The sequence below is a fragment of the Pollicipes pollicipes genome, unplaced genomic scaffold (assembly GCF_011947565.3).
Source record: "Pollicipes pollicipes isolate AB1234 unplaced genomic scaffold, Ppol_2.1 Scaffold_7261;HRSCAF=8764_pilon_pilon_pilon, whole genome shotgun sequence".
Classification (NCBI taxonomy): Eukaryota; Metazoa; Arthropoda; class Thecostraca; order Pollicipedomorpha; family Pollicipedidae; genus Pollicipes; species Pollicipes pollicipes.
The window spans coordinates 30,343,509-30,356,269 of NW_023597054.1; positions in this window are offsets into that span (position 1 = coordinate 30,343,509).

Sequence of the window (12,761 nt, forward strand, 5' to 3'; positions counted from 1 at the left end):
AATGTTCGTAACTGCTAAGCACGGAATGAACGTGCTGCAATCGCTCGTATTGCAGAGGCTCGTGAACGCCTATATTCTTAACCGGAAATATTGTAGCGGTTCTATTGTGTATCGATATTCATGTAAATTTGCAATTGTTCGAGTACATCCACATGCGCGACGGGAAACGTTGGTGGTCGAACGACGTATGCTCGTAGATTCAACAGAATGTGCACACATAGGCTGATAGACATACGCACACTCTTAAAGGAAGTGTTCCATCTTTGGATAGGATTTTGAGCTGAAATAGCTATCTCAAAGATCACTGGGTGGAGCTCACAGCCGTGCCCTTCTTGAGACCTAAACCCGTCTAGTTTTGAGCTACACCCGCGACGATGCGCAAACTTTTTGGGGGGACTATCTCAAGGTCACCTATTTATCTATGACGCCATAATAATGTCATTTAAATCCTGCCATTCCTTAAGCCATGCGGCGATCAAGACCAAAACAAAATAATGCTAATTGTCCAGTTGTTCATATATGGCGTTTGTGAACAAATTACCTCCAGATATGACACACGTCAGTTGGCTCTCAATCAAGGATGTGCAAGATACGATCATGCAATCTTACAATGGCGTATTGAGGAGCATATTCACTAAAAAAAGGAATTGTGTTGTCTAGAGCAGTCTTTTCCACTTATAACTACATCATTAGATATAAGTGAGCTTATTTTATCATTCATAATGCCTGCTTTAATACCTTCAAATATGAAACATTCCGCTAGTTGCAAAGTGTATTTGCGAAGAGCTCAATGTATGTGTATATATCTATACATAGATGAGAGAGAGAGAGAGAGAGAGAGAGAGAAGATAGAGAGAGAGAGAGAGAGAGAGAGAGAAGAGAGAGAAGAGAGAGAGAGAGAGAGTAGTGAGAGAGAGAGAAGAGAGAGAGAGAGAGAGATATGATAAAGAGAGAGAGAGAGAGAAGAGAGAGAGAGAGAGAGAGAGAGAGAGAGAGAGAGAGAGGGAGAGAGAGAGAGGGAGAGAGATGAGTATATAGATATATATCATAATATATAATAATAGAGCATATCTCTCTCTCTCTCTCTCTCTCTCTCTCTCTCTCTCTCTCTCTCTCTCTCTCTCTCTCCTCTCTCTCTCTCTCTCTCTCTCTCTCTCTCTATCTACTATCTCGCTCTCTCTCTATCTATCTATCTATCTATCTATCTCTATCTATAATAAATATATATCTCTATAATCTTTCTCTATTTTTTTTTATTATATATATATATATATATATACGAAAGTAGCAATTTAGCCTTAGTTCTGGTAGAGAAATCAGGAGAATGGAGATATAGATGCGTGGATATTTCGGCAACATGCGTTTAGCGAAACAAATAGGAGAAGTAAATTCACAATTGCCTGCCGATGATCCTACTCGATTTTTCAGGTTTTGTTTTGCAACAGTGAGCCACAGTTTCCACAGGTCACCGTCATCCAGGAGATTATGCAAGTAGCAACTGCCAGTCATTGCTACAACACAGTGGATATTTAAGAACAAGAAAACGCGAAAATACATGCACATACAAACGAGCTCAAGTTAACGGACATCACGCATCACGCTTCGTTCAAACATGCAAGTAATTTCAGTTAAACAGGCATCACGGATCCTGCATCAGTTAAGCATACAAACGGTTTCAGTTAAATAGGCATCGTTCATGACGCGTCAGGCATCACTCATACATGTAAACGATTTTTGATATAATTTGGACAAAAATGGCTAATTTGATATCCTTACTATGTCTTGACGGTGTTGAAACGGACCACTCAGTGTTATGGCCAGACGTACCTTAGCTTAGAGTCTCAATAACGCATGTTTTTGAAGTATGCCCCCGAAGGTGGGACACCCCCTTTCAAGGAAGTGTTCAACATTTGTTCGGGGTTTTTGAACTGACCTAGCCCGTTTGGAGGTCGTTCAGCGCAGCTCACAGCCCCGCCCTGTTCAAGATCTAATGTCCTCTAGTTTCTGAGCTACATGCCCGCGAAGATGTGCTGAACTGTAGACTTTTTCGTGCAGGATATTACAAAACATACAACCAGGGGCGCGGGAATGATTTTCAATTGGGGGAAAATGATTTGGCAGGCCTTCTTTCCTCATTTACCCCCCCCCCCCCCCCCCAATGTTTCGTCCACTTAGGTGAAAAAGTGATATGGTTCAAGGTAAATATTTAGTTCAAGGAATCAATCAACGAACCCTCATGCATATCACAACATGGCACACCACAAAATCCATATCTCCAAGTCCAATACCGTCGGCTTTTGTGTTTTTGAAGCCTAAAAAAGTCATGATGCCGGAAAAGCAGAACTCTTCAAAAGACCACAACTATTTAATATTAACGACGGTCATGATATGTTGCCCATGATTCACCGCACCCGAGGCACTAATCTTGCAGTAACTTTGCGTTGTTGCTGTGGTGACTTCACGCTATTTTCACTTCTGACACTGGGGTTCAGCAACAGTGCACTGCTGACTATCGCAGAGGTCTGTTTTTGGCCTAACTGGAAATGACCGTCAGAATATTACAAGATTGTTTATCATTGTTGACACTTGCATCCTTATAGCTACTTTCACCCTGCTGTAAGGTTTTCCAATACGATCAGACCACAGGTGCAATCATCGACATGTTTACGACTAGATAGCAAATTATGCGCGAATTCACATCAGTGTACTGGTTTTCTCCGCGTCTTCACCCATGAGCTTATGGATTGTGAGTTGTTTTTAAAATAATCGGCCTCCAATGCCTATATGCCCTGAGGCGCTGGCTTAACATTATCACGCAAGCATTGGCACACATTTTGAGAAAACTCGACTTTTCGAAACGGCCCTTATGGTCACAAGGGAACAATTATTTCCTGCATTATCTCATTTTCAATGTTGGAACACAGAATGCCGCAAAACACCTCTCTTTCCAACATCAAACATACTGCTTTATGGCCTCACGCTGTGATGTCATCGAGTTAACAGAGAAGTGTTTGACGATGAAGCTGTAACAAGATGTTTTATGGTTTTAGCCATTTCATTTGTAGGGTAAAATTAAATATCAGACATGGAACACTGCAACATAATTGTACGCAAACAGGTCATAAGACTACTGAGTGTTCAAAACATCTGCGAGCCTATTTTTGTTTGTGTCGAATTAGACATTTATGTAGACGACCGTGTATTATCATTTTTGTGGAAGGCAGTAGAATTATCCTTATTCCTCGGAGAAAAACTAGGAAAATGGAGATACGGTTGGGTTGATATTACGGTAACATGTCTTAATCTTCTGCTTTTCTTTCGATAAAGGCATGTTGCCGAAATATCAACCCAACCACATCTCCATTCTCATAGTTTCTCCCCGAGGAATAAGGCTAATACTACTGTCTTATCTATGTGAACAATGCTCCTCGCTTATGCGCTGAACAACTGACATTTTTGGAGAGCATTGATCGCTGAGCCAGGACTAGCTCCTTGGTTCCGATCATTGCGATTGTTCCGAATTATTCCGGGCTGGGCCCAGCGTTAGAAGGAAATGACACACGAGCGCATATTGGGATTGATATTAAGCCACATGCTCAGCATTGTGGCAGGCGTCGGTGGCTCGATGAAAATGCCGAGTTGAAGGCCTGCGACAGGATTGGCACCGCTAATTTACCATATAATGGTCGATTAACGACATCGCTTGATTTTATACATGTCCGTATCTCTGTGCGTAGTGCACTTGGAGAAATTACATCCAGAGTACGGCATAGCTGGCCCTTTTGAAGTCATGCATTGCACAACATTGAAAATGTGAATAATCTACAAGGACTCCATGGCAGATACATGATGGCACTACTTCTGCGGCCTCATGCCTATTGAACTTACCTAGAAGCGGCCGAAAATTAACATCCTCTCCAAAGTTTTTCCACGAAGCGTCTGCTCGGCTCCTTGATGTCAAGATTTTGCAGTCTCTCTTCGCGAACATGCATGAGCACTAGATGAGTTGGGCGATATTACCCTTTATTGGCGCGCAGGTGCGTTTTCAGCTGCTGAAGCACAGTGAATGACCTATCCGATGACCTATGCCGATCCCACCGTGCAGGATAGACTAAGTATTAGTGACAAGAGTGTCTCGCTCTCACTAAACATCCGGCTCGTCTGGTCATCCATCGCCGATAATTTCTCGCACCCCTCCGCGATAGAGGTCGGTGCTTCGAAAAAGCCACTACTCAGCACCGACAGCTGACAGTTAAGCCGTTCATGATCGACGGACGGCGGCACCTGTAAAGCGTGCAGCGGTGACAGCTGCTGACCTGACACACCTTCCAGAACTGCCTATTCACGATCTACGGCGAGCTGGAGACCCAGTGTATGGAAGCGGCTCTCCAGCCCGGCGATCATTAGGTCTGGGGCCTCCAACGAGGCCAGCCGTGCGACCTCCCTGGTGACATCTAGCAGTCATGGCCGTTAGACCGTCGCGCCGCACTTTCACAGGTGTTTTTGTGCGCCTTCTGGGTGGTGGCGTGATAAGGCCTAGATCAGCAGCCTATGCTGTAGCTTCCTCAGCCTCTCGCTTCAGTCCACCGTTCCGCAGGTCCTGCAGACGGCTTTTGAGTAGTTAACGTGACTGCAGTGCCGATCGAGCCGTGCTTAAGGCGTTCTGCGGGGACACTGCCACCATCTCACAAGGCTGAAAGGTGACCAGCACTAGTCCCAGCGAGAAGTATATGGAAGACTTTTCCGCCTTCGGGGAGAGTCCGGCGATTTTTGCTCTCATCTCACCACAAACTAAGTGATCCTCCTCCAGGTTCGAGAGCAGCTCCCTCATGTGGTCGCGTAGATCCAGCATCCGTTTCATGGCCGTCGCTCGCACGCACCATCTTGTAGCGCATATCCCTATGGGTTTTCGAAACGCCTCTCCGGCACGGAACAGCGACTTGTGCAGGCTTGTACGCTTTGCCGATTCGCTGATTATGTTCGCCACATCTTTGACGTGCTGCAGGCAGTCAGCTACTATGAGCACTTTCCTGCCAGCTTCTTAGAGGACCAGGTCTAGACTGCGGTTAGCACACGGGACGTGCACAGCCATAGGATTCAGGGACCTCAGTCTGCTCTGTACGCCCTGGCGGACTTCACTCATTTTCACGGCAGTGGCAAACGAGAAACCTGACAGCTTCGTCCCTGGACGTTGAATCGTGTCAGAACATCCATGACGATCTTTGTCGAAACTTCCCTTGTAGCATTTGAGGCGTGATAGAAACCCACGAAAGCAATTCTAGAAGTGGTGTCAGATTTCACGTAATGCAGGCATACACTGAATTATTCGATGCCACTGATATATGTGGTCCCGTCAGCGACCACGCCCATTAACTCTGCATTTTGGACCCCATACAAGATTTCTTCCTGGATACCGCGGCCAGTCATAGCGATGACCTCGTTTCGAATCGTATCTGACACCCAGTTGTCCCGCTTTTTGATAAACTGCACGTCACTCAGTCCGTCAGCCACTGCTCGGTCGAGCACTGGGTTAAAAAGGCCCGCTCTTTGTGCTCATGTCCACGGAAAGGGAACCCTTGTCTTCCTAGGTATAATGCGGATGGAAACATCAGAGTTAGCATCTTCTAAGCGGTGACTTAACCCTGGCTCCTTTGCAAAGTTATGCCGTGATAGACTGCACGGGAGTTCTTCAGCTGGAGTTTCAACATGGCATGTTGGAGGCAGTCGCTCGTGCCGTATCCTTCGAATTTCTCCAACTTTTTTCCATTTACGAAATCCCCTTCCAAGAACGTTGTCTTGTCACGTTTCTGTGTGTGCAGCAGACCTTCTGCAGACGCTTTGCAGCAGACTGAGCGCAACACTGCATCTCTTTTCGCACCCTAATCAGTCCATGGGAATGTTTGCTTCCACTCCTCTAAAGACTTTCCCCCTTTCCCCCACCGACTTGTTGCTGTACAGTACTAGGAGACGAGTTTTGGATAGTCGAAGGTGCACTTGTTGGTGGATCAGAGGGCTCAGGAACAAGGGATCGGGCATGTCAGGACTAGAATCCAAAACAGAAACAATCGCTTTCCACGGCCTGCTGGAGATGGTTTTTGAACACTGGGATTGCACTTATTTGAGCAGTGATTGAAAACGAAATGGAAAGAATCTAACAGAAACCAAATGTTTGTGATTTGGCATGTGCCCACACTTCAGTATTCAGCTACATGCTGTAGGTTTTAGAAGGTCTGTATTACGTATCCAAATTTATTTAAACCATAGATGGTTTTGTGTATTTCCATGGGATCTCATCCTCAAACCATTCATTTCAATCTTGACATTCATCGTGACCATGTCACATACAACAACACGCAGGACGTTGACTGCACACCTCTTCGATCTCCTGATCTCCCCAAAGTACAGCCGGTACGCGCTACTTACGTGATTCGCGTTAGCTGCTATTTTCTGCAATGCCTCTAAACATTGTAAGAATGGTACGCATGATCGCTGCAAAGGCCATTGGTAAATGGGTCAGGGAGAGCTACCATGTGGCGAGATAGTTTGGGGTCGAAACGCCCGCCTATCAGCCGAAAATTCGGGTGTAAGTCCCATCTGTCGCTTGGTGTCGCCTTCTACCAACCCACGCAAGATGTTGGCAGTGCTCCATCCCTTCGGGATTCGATGCGGCGTAAACTCACCACCAAACGGGAAACTACCGTTAAGAGCCACAGCGAATGGAACCTGAACGCAGCCTTACGCCAGGTTCACATGAGTGCACCATTGGTTCAGCGGAATTCAGGGTATATCCTATAAACTCATGATAAGATGTGGCATGCCCTCGTTTGATGTGGCGATGCTCAGTCATGTATATGAGGTCCTCCACGTGGTGGTGATGATGTTAAAATAATCCTCATGTTTTAAAAGCTAAGGATGTGTTGGTGGTCAAAGGAAACAAAGCAGAAACACGCCACACATACATGCTGATGATTGGCCAGCTCGTAGCATTGTTTGCAGGACATCGTTGCGATTGGTGCCCAGCACCCACATACGTTGCTGTAAAATCGCATCTACGGTTCAACTTTATATTAAGGCAAATACAACATTGCGACATATGACAGTATTAGATTATAGTTCCTGCTGTTATAAGGCGCCTGGGAGTCTGGAGACTAGCTTAGAGTCTGGAGTCCGTCTAGAGTGGAGTCTGGAGACTAGTAGGCTTGTGGAATAGATATAGGATGCAAATTCATCTTGATCATCTTTCTACCATGCGAAGATGAGGATGATGGCGGAAGAGCAGGGTCCAGTGAAATTATGTTAGATGCTTCATCGGAAAATGGGACGGGTGGTGATGGCACGATATGGATGGTCTGAAATATAAACAAGATGTGGCGCCTGAGAAGTCAATGCAGTAGGTGAGTTAAATGTTTCAATTGCAGAATAGAATAAACAGAAATGTTTCACAATTGTTTCACGCCGTCGGTTAGAGCGTCTGCAATCCGATTTACCAGTGGCACGGTGAGTTCGAGTCTCTTTAGGCGCCCACTTTTTGCCGCGGAGTGGGATGGCCTGCGGTCGGTGGTAGCGGCCACGCTAAAAGTCGGGTAACGTCACAGGGCAGGATGGACCGTGCTGTGCATCGCGAAACTTTAAGCTGTTGGCGCAAAATGCTGCCTTTGAACTGGAATTCCACGATTAGATAGTGGTGCCACGGCTCACGCCACAAGAACTGTTTAGCGTGGGCACTGATTCCAGAAATCCATCCAATCAAAGGGTCCGGACCAAAGTTTGAAAATTACATATCATCGAGAGTCAAGCCACATATAGATAAGATTTAAATGCTTGTGCTGCAATTCCAACGTGTTTTAATCCCACCATATACAGTCAGCCCAAATAGTCTTCATTGGCTTCAGTTTTTATGCACATCGCATCGTGAGGCACGCGAGCATGCTGCCAACTCCTGATCCCGGATTATGCCAGATCTAGCTGCTGCAGAACTAGCTGCTGAGGACACCAAACTGTTTTCATGTATCCAGATGCTGGCCCATCATCTCACGGCAGCCAAGCAGTTAAAGCAGGTAAAGACGAATCATTCCATGTAACCTCAGCTGATGGCAAATGTTTTCTTTTGCATTGCATAGCTAAGAACTGGTAAAAATTCATTATTTACTTATGTTGAGGATAACATAAAATTGCATAGCCTCACCTACCATGCCTGGCCTAACACAAATTTAATTAACACATCTTCTCCAAAAATGTGTTGCCTTTGCCGCACTTTGTGCTGTTTTTATTGTGAGTAACGTTTGGAAATAGTGGAGGACACCATGCAAGATGAACATTTTGAATTGCGTTGAGATAAAAAAGCATGGAATATATTTGGCAACTTGGCAATCTTTCCAAGAAAACACCTAAAAAGTGGAGAAAGGGGAAAAAAGGCCGTAAAAGGGGAGAGAAAATACGACCCCCTCTTCCCCTGCCGTTTCCAAGCTACGAAAGATGGGCCTCGCGGAAAAGAAGAGGTGGATTGGCCTCATCGAGATCACGCAATTGCTCACAAGCTTTGTGCTGCTGCCAATGACTGACCCCACAAGGCGTGATCAAAGATCAATGCCTCACAAAGCCATGTTCAGTGTTACCCGAAAATCGAGCTGCTTCAGGTTTACATGCCCATATTTGCAAAACGGCGTCACGTAACAACATGAAACTTAAACAGACGCTTTCCTTGTGTAATTATGAACGCAATGATAAGTAGTTGTGTGTGTTTGGAGCATGCATTTATGACGTAGGGCACCATTAATGTAGCAGCGTTGACCTGCCGTGCGTAATTGGCGGCTTTGTCGGTTGCCGCCAGCCTCCCGCGCACCACGCGGATTGCCACACAGTGTTCCCAAAAAACGGTCGCTACTCATACACCAGAAACAATAGAAACACGTTTGTGACACCCAAACATGCCCAATGTGTTCACCAGACTAGAGGCTACCACAATTTAGGTTCGATTGCACGACATGACGGAGAGATATCCTCGGAAAACCTTATAGGGGGTCGCTACCAGGCGAATGGGGAGGGGGGGGGGCGTCAACTGCTTGCTGCTCACAACTGGTTAATCAATTGCCTACCGCCCACCGCTGGATAACAAGAAAATACTGCACTCAAAATGTGCAGTTACAAATGTGGTGGGCTCATATTGTCTTTTGAATAAAATTGGAAACACTGTCATGAGCATTTGGTATGTTTTCACATAATGAGTCTCCTAGCTGATCTAAGGAATTGTTGACTTCTGCAGTGCTTTTGTTATTTGAAGCGGACAACTCCTTGATAATACAAATTCCACAAGGCATCAATTTCTCCAGCCCCCTGGCTGATGTTGCTGATTTCTACCATACCTATCTATCCCTTCTTAGTCTATAGCATGGGGAAGCGTTAAGCAGATTTGGTTAGTTTAGTGATGCCAGAAATGCACCTGCAGGTGCAGTTTTCAGTGCACTATCATCTCCACGGGTTTCGATTTGTATTCTTTTGGGTGGGCCACTGCCCCCTCCCCCAATGCCTAACTTACTCTCCCCCCCCCACACACACACAGAGTTTAGCACCAACCTTCTGAAGCCAAAGCTCAAGTAGGGCATTACAAAATCGAAATCAAAATTATAATAATTTTAAAGATGGTTTCTACTAATTGCTGCACAGGTAAAAGGAGCAACGAAAATGAAACACGCGATTAAATGATCAGTTAAGTGCAGCTGGCTGAGGTAGGCATGCAGTCAGAGCTCTGTGTTCGTACCGTGTTTACTTGAGTATTTTCTTCTTCTTTTTTCTTGCACGATACATGCTTTTCATTGCACGATAACTATGTTTTGTTGGTCCTGACATCGTTTTGTGTTTTTGTCTGAGTATTCTGACATTATTCGATAATGTTTAGAGATTCACGGACTGCAGCAAATTGCACGATTTTGCCACAATACAATATGATGTCTTATCGGAAATTGAAAATAAGCCGGTCAAATTTTGGCAACCGAAAACGTGAAAAAAATTAGTCGGCGACGCTCGAAAGAACCCTTGAAATGTGTAAACGTCCAACTCGACATGAATATTTAATGGAACAAATCAACAATCTCTGGACCAATCACACTTTCCCAAGGCGCATGGCTCCAAGGCACGGTCACTCCAATCCTGAAGCCGGGCAAAGAGAGGCTGTCCGCGAACTCATATCGTCCCATATCGCTCACAAATTGTGCGTGTAAGGTCGTAGAACAAATGGTCAGTGGCACGCCTGCGATGCTTCCTCGAAACAAATCAGCTGTCAGACACCTTCCAAAGTGGATTCCGAGGTAACCATGGTATAGCAGAAAACATTATACGTTACACTACAGATATACAGGCCAACTGGGATCGACAACAACCAACCGTCGCCATGCTTCTTAACCGTACATCAGCATTGAACAAAGTTCATCGCATGATCTGTAAGCTGCATGCTCTTGGCCTTTAGGGCCACCTAGAGTATTTTCTTTGCATTTTTTTTTACAAAACCGTTTCTTCATTGTATTCAGTGCATTCTATGTTTCTCTGCTCCTTCCTTCACTGCCAATCCACGGTATCTGACTTGCGCCTTACGGATCATGGTGTTCCACAAGGTGACTTACTTTCTCCAACGCTGTTTCTCATCGCCATCAATGACGGTTTACTCACACTCCCCAACAACCTAGGATGTACCCGGTATTTGCTGTCTGCTGGCGATCTTGCTATATGGAGCTCACGCAGAGAATGGCAATGACCTTTCACAGCTTTACAAAAAGTAATCGATCATTGTGTGAATTGGGGCTCAGAATGGGGCTTCTTTCTCTCTGCTCCAAAGTCCGCCATGCTCATTTTCAAACGAGATCCCCTGCTGTCACTTGCCGTCTCTCCACAAATTTGTGGTACTCCTGTACCGTTCTGCAAGTCGTACAAATTTCTGGGAATAACACTGGACCCACGTCTAACCTTCCAAGCACAAAAAGAGGATGTCAGAAATCGTTCCTTAAAACGACTTACCGTGATGAGGTGTCTTGTTGGTCATACCTGGGGTGCAGACTGAACGACGCTTACCACACCATGTGGTCTCATCCGATCAACACTGAAGTGTACCTGTTTCATATCCGACGATATCTCCATCAACCTTTACAAGCGCTTGGAGGCCATTCAATCAACCTGCCTGCGTCTAATCACAGGGGCCTTCCGCACGACCCCAGTGCTCGCCATCCGTGCTGACACCAACCTGCCAGCGCTGGCAGACCGGCGTTATTTCTTGCTGCTTCGATACTACTATAAATCTCAAAGTGTGCTGAACCACGCGGTATACGCTGCTCTGGAAACCAATAGACCGCACACACAAAAACAGCAGCGAAGGTCGTGTTTCCTGTCCGACCCTGTCCGACAGGCGCGACGAGCCCTTGCCATCTCATGCATACGTGTTGCTTGTAACCCACCATTGACGTCTTTCTGGATTTGCAATGACCTCTCAACAGAGTATCTATTTAGACATAAAAAATGGAATAGTCTCCTGTTGAGGTACAATTCTGCCTTCCTGAAGTACCGAAATACGCGCACCGAATCCGTTTTCTTGTGCACCGATAGATCTGCTCATGGATGGCCAGGTTGGTGTAAAAGCCGTCGGTCCTAACTTTCGATTCACCGGACGTCTTCCAGATTTCACCACGGTGTTCTCTGCGGAAGTATACACTATAAAACGAGCGCTGTTACATATCGGAGTCAGACGTATTCCTCAGGCTACAATATGCGCAGACTCCATGGCATCGCCGAAGGCCCTTCCGCGACTCGGTGATTTCAACCACCAGGGAGTGTATGACACCCATAATATGCTCTCACTTCCTACCGACCAGCATGTGACCTTTCTGTGAATGCGGGGACATTGTGACATCGGGGGAAATGTCCTCGCCGACACCCTCGCAAACGAAGGTGTCCGTCTACAAACGCCTCTGGAAGTGTCTGGCATTAGAGGATGTTCTCCATTTAACCTGCGTCCGTTTCGCTTGATATTTGCAGAATCAGTGGGATGTTTCGCATGCTAGCAACGTGCATCGAATCAAGCCCACACTCCAACCATGGGCGACGTGTCATCAGGAGAACAGGCAGAGAGAAGTGGTTTTGGTGCGTGTAAGATGTGGCCACACTCGTCTCACCAACAGCCACCTATTCATTTGCTCTTCACGACCGGTCTGCGAGACTTGTCATGTCCGGCTTACGGTAGAATACGTACTGGTTGGATACGCTGCTGTTTCTCGGAAACGTCGCTATGTCACGAGTTGCTTGTTAACACACCGCCTCACCCACATCCTTCAAATGTTGTTAGGCGACAATGATCTTGCCTTAACCGATCTTGTCTAAGACTTCGTGATTATTTGGGTACGAAAATCTGACGGAAACTGATTCGCCACTTAGCCCCGTGGTACGTACGAATAATGCGGGGAAAAGGTAACGGCCTAGCGCCTGACGCAACCAAGCTTTTCCTCACGGTTTTTTTCCCTATATATGCAACAAATTGTGATCTTGAATGGCGGTCCTTGTTGACCATTTTTGTCGTATTGCCTAGCCTATCAATACAAAATTGCATAGTGTAGTTTTCCCGTGCTTCCCCTCTCTAAAATGTCCGCCGGACTTGTTTAGGATGGACCGGTTTTTGTGCAGGATTAGTTACAGGGCCCCGCTTTCCTCTCTTGGCGAATAACGTAAGTTCAAGCCACAAAAAAACAGTGATACTTGGCGTAAATAGCGCATTATCGTACTTG